This window comes from Rana temporaria, chromosome 1 (assembly GCF_905171775.1).
Source record: "Rana temporaria chromosome 1, aRanTem1.1, whole genome shotgun sequence".
Taxonomy (NCBI): domain Eukaryota; kingdom Metazoa; phylum Chordata; class Amphibia; order Anura; family Ranidae; genus Rana; species Rana temporaria.
The window spans coordinates 198747314-198757894 of NC_053489.1; positions in this window are offsets into that span (position 1 = coordinate 198747314).

Here is a 10581-nt window from a genome sequence, read left to right on the forward strand (position 1 = left end):
ACATTCTGTTCCTGAAAACAAGAAGTTCTAATAAAACCGTGACCATTGACTATGCACTGAAGACCTTTGTCTTTTACTAACTTGGTGAACAATAGCTACATTTTAGTAAAGGAAGCTTCAATAAATACAATTTGCACAGACTATTTCTAAATTGTATCATTCCAGGCAGCTACATAAACTAAGCATAATGCAGCTAGGCCATACAATATAGCATAGAAATGTCTATTTTAACCCAATCACTAAATTGTCATATAATCTTTAACATGTTAACCTAATTTCAAAAGTAATTTTCTAAATTTTAAATCTCCAACCTTCATTAAAATAATACCGGTTGTCTAAGAGCAGTCAGATTCAGTTGTATTGTCAGAGATTCGGTTGTATTGTCAGCAGGTGTCCTGCTAGTTATTTCACTTCCTGGCCCAGGGCTTTCTTCTTGTAGGTGTTTGACGGGTGACATTGTTCTATCATCTGTTCCTTCTGTTGACATTTTGTGGTGGATATTTTTGATAATGTACACAAAGTTTACTATGCAGTGTTTTTCCTGTTTATCTCTCTTTATCATCAGGGTCAGTCTTCCTGATAGTTTATGGCATGCATAATTAATCTGTGATCACTGCTACCTAAATTATCCCATACTTCCATATCTCCAATCAGCTCTGTGTTGTTTGTAATTAGAAAGCCCAGCAGAGCATTATCTCTGGTTGGGGATTTCACCATTTCCACATTCAAGAAATGATGGGCCTTGGTTGAGCGAGCAGTTTCGTCTACCCAATAAGTACTAGGATTGTTAAAAGTTCCCATGATTATACCATTGTCCTGTCTCCCTGTTATCTCTAGCAGTGTAAGGAGATGGGTCTCCATCACTTCCTAAATGTTAGGGGCTTATAGCATACCACCAAAGCAATCATGCTTTTGAAGCTCCAGCCACAAAGACTCCACATTCTCGCTCAGCCCCATTAGCAAAGTCATCCCTCAAATTTACCATCAAATTGCTGTTCATATACAAGCACACCCTTCCACCTCTGCTACCTACCCTGTGCCTCTAATACAGGGAGTAGCCCTGGACATTTGCAAGCCAGTCATGTGAGCTCTGAAACTGGGTTTCTGATATTCCCAGAAGGTAAAAATCCTCCCCAGGTAGAAAAAGTTCTAGTTCTACCATTTAATTAACCAGACTTCTAACATTTGTGTTAACATATTTCTATTATTTTAACCTTGCACGTGCTGTTTTTCCTTTTAGGTTCAGCATGCCTGCTAGCCTTCAAAACATTTGTTTCCCTGTCATCTGGTTTAAGACCCCCTCCTCGACTTCACTTCCATCTGTACACTCTGATCTTTGTTCTCTGCACTGTATACCCTCCTCTGAAACCCTTCCACTCACATACTAATTTTAAAGTATCTACAACCTTCTAGGCATCTTCTAATCATCTTCTCCCCCAACAGAGTTGCAAGCTCCCCATTTAGGTTCGGTCTGTCTCTGCTGTACAACCGGTAATTGACCAAAATGTCAGCCCAGTTCTCTATGAACTTCAAACCCTCCTTTCCTGCTCCAGTTCCTCAGTCACATATTCAGGTCTCTGGTGTGACTTAATGGAAAGGCAATATTTCTGAGACAAATACTTTGTTTTAAAAGATTTTATTGGGTTTTCGAATATTTTACAAAATGCACAAAACATTGGGTGCAAAACAGTGTGATAAGAAGAACAACGTGAAGTATAGTAAAGGCAAGTATACAGTATGGTAACAAGTCCATCTGGACATGAAGACAATACCTAATGAGACTTCCCTGGGATAAAAGCAATTGGTTCATATAGACAGTGGACTCGGATCAGCATGAACCAAACTCATGAGGCTATCCAATGAATGTATATGGCCCATAGAAACTCTTGCCTCAATACAAGTAAGAAACAAGAGAAGAAAAGAGTTCTGACACCCAGAAGGGAAACATAGTACTGATGGGGAAAGAGTAAAAGGTGAGGAATGTCACCTATGATCTTCAATGGCTCACTGAGAAAGGAAAAAAGAAGAGGACAGTGAGAGGGGGAGAGCTTACCTGGGGAGAAGGGAAAGTAGGGGGTTCTCTTATGATCCAGTCTACCATTCCACCCTGATTCAGACTGTGCAGGCTGTCATATGGACATCAAGGAGCGGTCCAAGCCTAGGTGGTCATTGAACTGAAACAAATACCTTGGAGGTCCTTATCTTTATTATAGGGCCAAATCCACAGCGCAACGTAACTTAAGTGATTTAAGTTACACTGCCGCAAATTTCCTAAGTTAGGTATCGATCCACAACACACTTACCTGGAAATTTGCGGCGGTGTAACTCAAATCCGTCCGGCGCAAGGCGTGCCAAATCTAATGGGGCGAGTCCCATTTAAATTAGGCGCGCTCCCGCGCCAGACATACTGCGCATGCTCCGTCGGGTAACTTACCCGACGTACATTGCGCTAACTGACGTCGCTCCTACATCATTTGCTTAGACGTTAACGTAAATGGCGTCCAGCGCCATTCACGAACGTCTTACGCAAACGACGTAGAGTTTAAAATTTTGACGCAGGAACGACGGCCATACTTAATAGGGCTTAGTCAAATAGGACTCAGCCCTATTTTTACGTGGCGTAACTCGACGTAAACAATGTATATTTAGCGCGACGGTCCCGTCGGAACGTTCGTGGATCGCCGTAAGTGTTCATTTGCATATTCTAGGCCGGCCGCAATGGCCTCGCCACCTAGCGGCCGGCCTAGAATTGCATCCTTAAGATTCGACAGTGTAATTCAATTACACATGTCGGATCTTCTGCCTATCTATGGTAAACTGATTCTGTGGATCAGTTCCATAGATAGAAACAGGGATACGACGGCGTATCAGTAGATACGCCGGCGTATCCCTTTTGTGGATTACCCCCATAGTGCCTATATTCCTGAAAGCCTTTTTAAGGATGTGCCATCTTCCTCTGATTTTGTAATTTCTTACCAATATGTACCATGAAATCTGGGTCCTCTTCAGCCCCACCCAACAATCTGTCCATCTAAACCACAATGTGTCAAACCGAGTGCCCGGCAAACAACATACTGTTAGGGTCTTTGTGTGTCAGGGAAATGGCCGCAGAAGTACTGACAATCGTGCCCACACCAGAAATGGGCTGCACACGTGCGCATTGGCAGAAGAATGGCCGAAGAATGCACAATCGCACGTGCATTACATCGGATATCTGATAAAAAATCCATCAGACCGCTTTCATCAGATGAAACAATACAGATAAAACCTCTTGCAGGCCTATGAAAGGCTTCTGCTGTGTCTGCCAAATTGCTGGATTGTTGTCAGCTTCCCTGTGCTCCTGAACCTCTGTGTCTATTCCTTGGATTTCCTGTTGTGACCCAGCTTGTTCCAGACCTGTTTGACCTCCTCTCCTGGCATTTCCCTTGGCTTGTTCTACTGACGTTCCTCTTGCTTAATCACCTGTTTATGACCCCAGCTTGCCTCACAAACTTTGCTGCTGCTTAATGGCTTTATCACCTGTGTATGACCCCGGGTTGCCTTACAGACTTTGCTACCTATTACCGGCTTCCCTACCTGTGTATGACCCTCAGCCTGGCTTCTACTTCTACTTCTGATTGCACTGACTGGAGTTCCTAAAAGGGACATTTACCTTGCGACCTACTCTACAATCCTCTGAAGTCTCAAGGTGATCACCAGCTCTGATCAGGTATGTGACAGTACAATCCAGTCATGTCAGAGGCCAACAGAGGTGGTATACCACTGGAGGCTCTGTGCCAGCAAGCCACAGCACTTACCCAGGCAGTACAAAGACTTAAGGAAGGCTATTTACAACTGGAAAGTCATTTACAGCATCTGAATGTTTCTCCTACTCCTGCTGATCCGAGTCCACTGTCTACCAGCACTGCATCAGCTTCTTCATCACATGAACATGCCAGTTCAACTCATGTAGTCATGGTTTCTTCTCCTAAACCACAAGTACCAATGTCTGAATGATTCCTTGGTGATCAGAAGAAATTCAGGGCTTTTAAAAATGATTGTTTACTATATCTGGCTCTTCAGCCCAGAACCTTCTCTGTGAAAGTGGGTTTCATTATTTCCATATTATCTAAGAAACCTCAAACTTATGCTCATAACCTGCTGGAGCAAAAGAATCCTGTACTTAATTCTGTGGACACCTTTTTAGAAGCGACAGCACAACTTTATGACGATCCTCAGCGTACAGCAACCGCTGAGTCTGCCTTGCATCTCTACTACAAGGGAAACGTCCAGTGGAAGATTACACTGTTGATTTCCGCAAGTGGTCTGCTGACACCAACTGAAATGAGGCTGCTCTTAAATACCAGTACCGCCAAGGACTATCTGAGATCCTTAAGGATGAACTGGCTCGAGTTGAGACTCCAGCTACTTTGGAAGGATTGATACAACTTGCCATTAAGCTTGACATATGCCTGTGGGAATGGCGGTCAGAACGCTTCCAAACCTGCCTGGCCTACTTAGATACTACTTAAGATTTCACCTGCTATATTTCCGCTACCTGTACCCTCTGCCACCACAGCTGCTAAATGGGAACCTATGCAACTAGTCTAGTTTGTTCTTTCCTTACCCATTAAGAGAAGCAACGTCGTCGGCAGGCCAATCTCTTCCTCTACTGTGGAGGGTTGGACATTTTTTATGCAACTTCTCCGTGAGACCCATTAAGTCGTGTCAACAAAGCCCTATGAACTTTTAGGTCTCCAGATCTTCTCCATCTCACCTTGATCTCCCTGTCTCTTTACAGGCGGCTCCTAGTGATTGATGATTCTGGGCCTGCAGCTGCTTTCTTGACTTTACCCTAGCTAAAAGACTCTGTGCACCTCTTCATAATAAGAAACAAAGGCTTGAATTACATTTGGTGGATGGTTCCTTACCCAGTTCTGGATTTGTTACCCAGGAAACCAGACCCATCCTTACGATCACGGATTCCAGTCACCAATAATTCATTTGTTTTGATGTGCTATGTTCACCCTTGTTTCATAGCATTCTGGGACTTCCTTGGCTACAGGCACATAATCCTCAAATCAACTGGGTCAAGAAAGAAATTTCCTTTTCTTCTGCCTACTGCTTAAATCATTGCCTCGTCCCTGATTCCAGTAACTCTGCTGTTTGACTGTTCAGCCCACACCCCCAGTGCACATCAGAATGTTCCATAAGTCTATCAAGAATTACTGGATGTTTTTCAACAAAAAGAAGGCCAACGTCCTCCCACCTCATCTGCCTTATGACTGTCCAATACTCCCCGGGGCTGAAATCACTTTTGAATGTATATTCCCTTTATCTGAAGTTGAGTTGGAAACCTTTGGTTGTACATTAACGAGAATCTTCAAAAAGGGTTCATCCATCCTTCTTCTCCTGCTGGGGCTGGCATATTCTTTGTTAAAAAGAAGGATGGCTTACTGAGACCTTGTGTGGACTTTAGGGAACTTAACAAGGTCACCATAAAAAACGATACCTGCACCTGCTCATTCTTGAACTGTTTCAAAGATTCCAAACCGCTCAGATCTTTACCAAATTAGATCTGCAGGAAGATTATAACCTTATGTGTTTCCACGAGGGGGGGGGGAGTGGAAAATTACATTTAGAGCACGATTCAGACATTTTCAGTACCTTGTCATGTCGTTCGGTTTGTGTAATGCCCCAGCCACATTTCAACACCTGGTAAATTATATCTTCCGAGAGTTCCTGAACAACTTTGAAATTGTTTATCTCAATGGCATCCTCATCTTTTCTACCACCTTAGAACTCCAACGAACCCACGTAAAATAAGGTACTATCAACTTTGAGAAAGCACAGACTTTATGTTAAGGCATAGAAATGTGATCTTGAGAGAACGTCTATTCAGTTTTTGGAATTGCTTTCTCCGCAGAGGGAATCGCAATGGGTCCACAAAAGATGAAGGCAATTTTTTTATGGCCAGCCCCTTCAGACAAGAAAGGCATCTAACGATTCATGGACTTTGCCAATTTTTATCAAAATTCATGAAAGGATTTTCTGCAATCATCACCCAGTTGACTCACCAACAGGTTCGGTTCCAAAGATCCCAAGAGGCTCAAATATCCTTTGATAAATGGAAGAATCTGTTTATTTCTGAACCAGTGCCACAGCACCCAGACCAACGTCAGGGGCCTAAAGCTCTTCTCCACCCTGTAGCTCTTGCTCTCTGAAAGATGAGTCCACCAGAGAGAAATTTACGATGTGGGCGATCGGCTGGCTATTAAGTTTGCTCTGGAGGAAGGTAGGTACTTGGTGGAGAGGGCCACTCATCCTATTATGATTTTCACGGACCATAAGAACCTAGAGTACCTCAGAACAGGCATCATTTTTCTCCAGGTTTAAATTCCACATCTCGCATCGGCCATGTTCTAAGAATGGGAAGGCGGATGCACTCTCCTGGATGTTCCCAGATACACCTGAAATAAGAGAACCTGGTACCATCCAATCCGCATATTTGTTTTGCTCATCCTACCTGACTTGGAACTTGTTCAATGATCTTTTTGGTAGCCCAGTCTGAATCAAGGTTTTAGGAATTATGTCCCAACAAGGGGTGCAATGCCAAGTTAAGGGGTCTACTAAGACCATTTCCTATTCCAGGGCAGCCCTGGAGAAAATTTTCCATGGTTTTTATAGTAGATTTGCCTCCCTCTGAAGGGTTCACCACCATCTTTTCTAAAATGGCACACTTCCTACCTATGGTGGGCAGACCCTCTGCTTTGGATACAGCAAACATATTTATTAAATAAATCATCAGGTTGCATGGACTACCAGACAATATTGTGTCAGATAGAGGAGTAAAATTCACTCCCAGGTTTTGGAGAGACCTCTGAAAATCCTTATCAATAGAGGCATGTCTATCTTCAGCTTAACATCCTCAGAGCAATGGTCAGACAGAAAGAACAAATCAGACTTTGGAACAATATCTACGGTGTTTCTGTGCCTGCTCTGAAAATGACTGGGTCTCTTTTCTTTTTTGTGCAGAATTCACCTACAATAATTATTTGCATGCTGCTACCAATCAATCTCCTTTCAGGGCCAATTATGAGTTTCATCCCTCTTTTCTACCAAATACAATACCCAAAGCATCAGTCCCTGTAGTTCAGGATCGGATAAGCTTTATTCAAACCAACTACCAATGACTCTGGGAGGCAATGCAGGAAGCTCAAGATAATTACAAAAAATACTATGACAAAAAGAAGAGAGAAAATCTTGTTTTTAAAGTAGGAGACAAGGTATGGCTGTCTGCTGTAAAACTTAAACTATCATGTCCTTCTTGGAAAGTTCATTGGCCCTTTTGAGGTCAGAAGGATGATAAACCCAGTAGCCTTTGAACTGGCACGACAAAACTCCTATAAGATCCACCCGGTATTCCATGTTTCTATGCTTAAGCCCGCGGTTCATAGTCCCTTTCTCAGTGGAAGGCGAAACAGAAGTGGAGGCCATTATGGACTGCAGGAAGAGAGGTAGACAAGTCCAGTACCTAATCAAGTGGAAGGGGTACCCCCCAGAAGATAATTCCTGGGAACCACCTCAAGTAATGTGCATGCCCCAAGATTGGTGCAAGAATACCACAACAGACACTCGGCAAGACTGGCTTGTTTGGGCATCCAGAGGCTGCCCCTTGCGGGGGCACTGTCATGGAAATGGCCATAAAAGTACTGGCAATAATGACAATACCAGAGATGGGAGCCATAGGTGCATTCCCGTGCGCATGTGCATCGGCAGAATAACTGTGACTCAAGGCGTGCGCATGCATTACGTGACAGATGGAACCTCTTTCTGGCCTATGAAAGGCTTCTGCTGTGTTTTCCAAATTGCTGGATTGTCATTAGCTTCCCTGTGCTCCTGAACCTCTGTGTCTATTCCTTGGATTTCCTATCGTGACCCGGCTTGTTCCAGACCTGTTTGACCTCTTCTCCTGGCATTTCCCTTGGGTTGTTCTACTGACCCTCCTCCTGCTTGATTACCTGTGTATGACCCCGGCTTGCCTTGCAGACTTTGCTGCTGCTTACTGGCTTGATCACCTGTGTTTGACCCAGGCTTGCCTTACAAACTTTGCTACCTATCCTGCAATCCTCTGCAGTCTCCAAGTGATCATCAGCTCTGCTCATCCAGACCCTAATGGCAACCTGTGCTTCTTTGGGCACTATAAATCCTGTTCCAATTTCAGGGGTATACTGCACTTAGCTGCAAGGGGAGCCCCTCTCTGCACATTGGCCTCGGATCAGGTACGTGACAGTGTAACAGATTGCCATATCTTTCCTTCTAATAATTGAGTCCCCTTTCACCAGTAACACCATCCTTATCGGAGTAGTTGTTCCCCTGGTAGCTAGGGGAGGTAGCCTGCTCCAGCAATGCCATGTCTGAGCTGTTATTCCCAACATCATGCAACTTGGTATATTTATTGGGATGTACCAACTCAGGACTAGCCTCTCTAATGCTCTATCCTCTAACCCTCCTTCTAACTATAACTCGGATACCTACTTCTGGTGCCTGCACCTCCATATAACCACCCATTTCTATACTCCCCCCCGCCAGCACCTAATGGATAAGGTCTCATACCCAAGTTGCCTTGTGTCGATTCTCTCTTACTGTTACCGACTCTTCCTTGGTTAGGGACTACTCTCTCTGAGTGTAGACTACTCTCTTGGAACACTGCCTGGCCTGACTCTTGTTTGGAATACAGACTTTTCTCTCCAAGTGCTGACTACCAAGAACCCTGCCTCTGATTATGAATTAACTACATTATTGTGATCATCTGAAATGGTACATTAACTCTCCCTCTCTCAGTGGCCATTCCAATGCTTCCAATACTGCGCTCGAGTCCCGAGGTCATCAGAGTTCCAGTAGGTGCACTAGCCTTAAGGGAAAGGCAGCTGCTAAAGGTAAAGCCATAACATCATCACACTATTTTCATAGAACAGCATGCAAACCAGTTCTCTTGCAAACCATAATACAAAATGTATCACTTAAAGGGGTTGTAAATGCTCGTGTTTTTTCACCCTAATGCATCCTATTCATTAAGGTGAAAAAACACCTGGCAGTGACCGGCCATAGATTGATAGCAGCGCAGCCATTGGCTCCCGCTGCTGTCAATCAAATCCAATGACATGGGCACCAGGTTGGTGGGGCCAAGTCCGGCATTCGTGTCTATGGACGCTGAATGCTGGACTCAGGAGCGCGCCCGCAAGGTAACCCCCCAGGATGTCGCTTTTCCTATGGGGTTTTCTGATGTGGAGAGGAGCTGCGAGAACCACAGAGGAACCTTATAAGATGGTGTTCGGGGCCACTCTGTGCAAAATGGACTGCACAGTGGAGGTAAGTATGACATGTTTGTTATTTTAAAAAATAAAACTCGAACCTTTACAATCACTTTAACCCCATAAGCCCTTACTTTAAACAAACCCTCTTTATCTGGCTCTGTAACTATTGACATCCAAAGCTTCATCTTCTGTGCCAATATGGCAGCACTGGACACTACTGATTAGGCCTGTGAAAACGACAAATATTAAAAAGTGCTATAATCCATAGTAACAGATTTCAGTTTACTATTCCACACAGTTTAGCATATATAACCTCTGACTAATTACTATAGATTGTTGCAGTTTCTGCATCATCATCAAGTAAGCCTGTAAATATCCTGGTACATACACAAGATAAATAACCATTTATCTTAATAAAAATATATTTCCACGCTGGCCAAGTCTAAAAGGTGGGGTACTGCAGCAAGCACTGAAGGTAGTATCAAGATCCAGGTAAGTATAAATGTAGAAGTAGTGCTGCGCTGTGCATAAATAGGTGATAAAGTGCAAATGTGCTCACGTGACAGGTACACTTGAAAGGCAATAAATTAATGGTCAAAATAGCAACAATAAAATATAAATAATCAGATGCGACAGTATAAACAATGGACTGATAAAGTGTCCAAATACTGTGAAAAGTGTGCCACAAAATAGATGTGAGATTAAACTCATAAAATCTTTAAAATGGCATCATCATGTGACATGTGCAACCATAAATAAATATATTTACACTAAAATTCCATAGAATGAAATAAAAATGAATTTAAAAAAAAATAATTTCAAAAAAACGCAGTGCAGATAATGTCCATAAGGTGCAAGCTGGATGGATGGCTGTGTGTGCACAGTGATCAGGGTGAAGGTGCTCGTGCTAGTAGTCAATCTCTGGTATGGAGTGCTACCGATAGGTGGTTGCTGGTTCTCCGTGCAACTTAGGGTATAGGTGTCCCCTTACCTTACCGCTGTAAGGTAACAGCGTATGAGTGTGTCTTTCAATCTCCTGGTGGCTCCTGACGTCTCAGGCTCCGCTGGTATGTATCTTTACTTTGGCATCAAAGTCCCCTTTAAGTGTCTCTGGTGTATCTGTATCAGATAGCCTCACATTGGGGCATGGGGGGATGTAAAGAGGGATGCTCGATAGTGTAGTATTTCAAACATTTATTGGAATCAGCGGCAATAATAAAAACAGGTACTCACAATCTGAAGTATCAGACAGGCATATCAAAAACGAGTCGCAAACTCGTCCAAT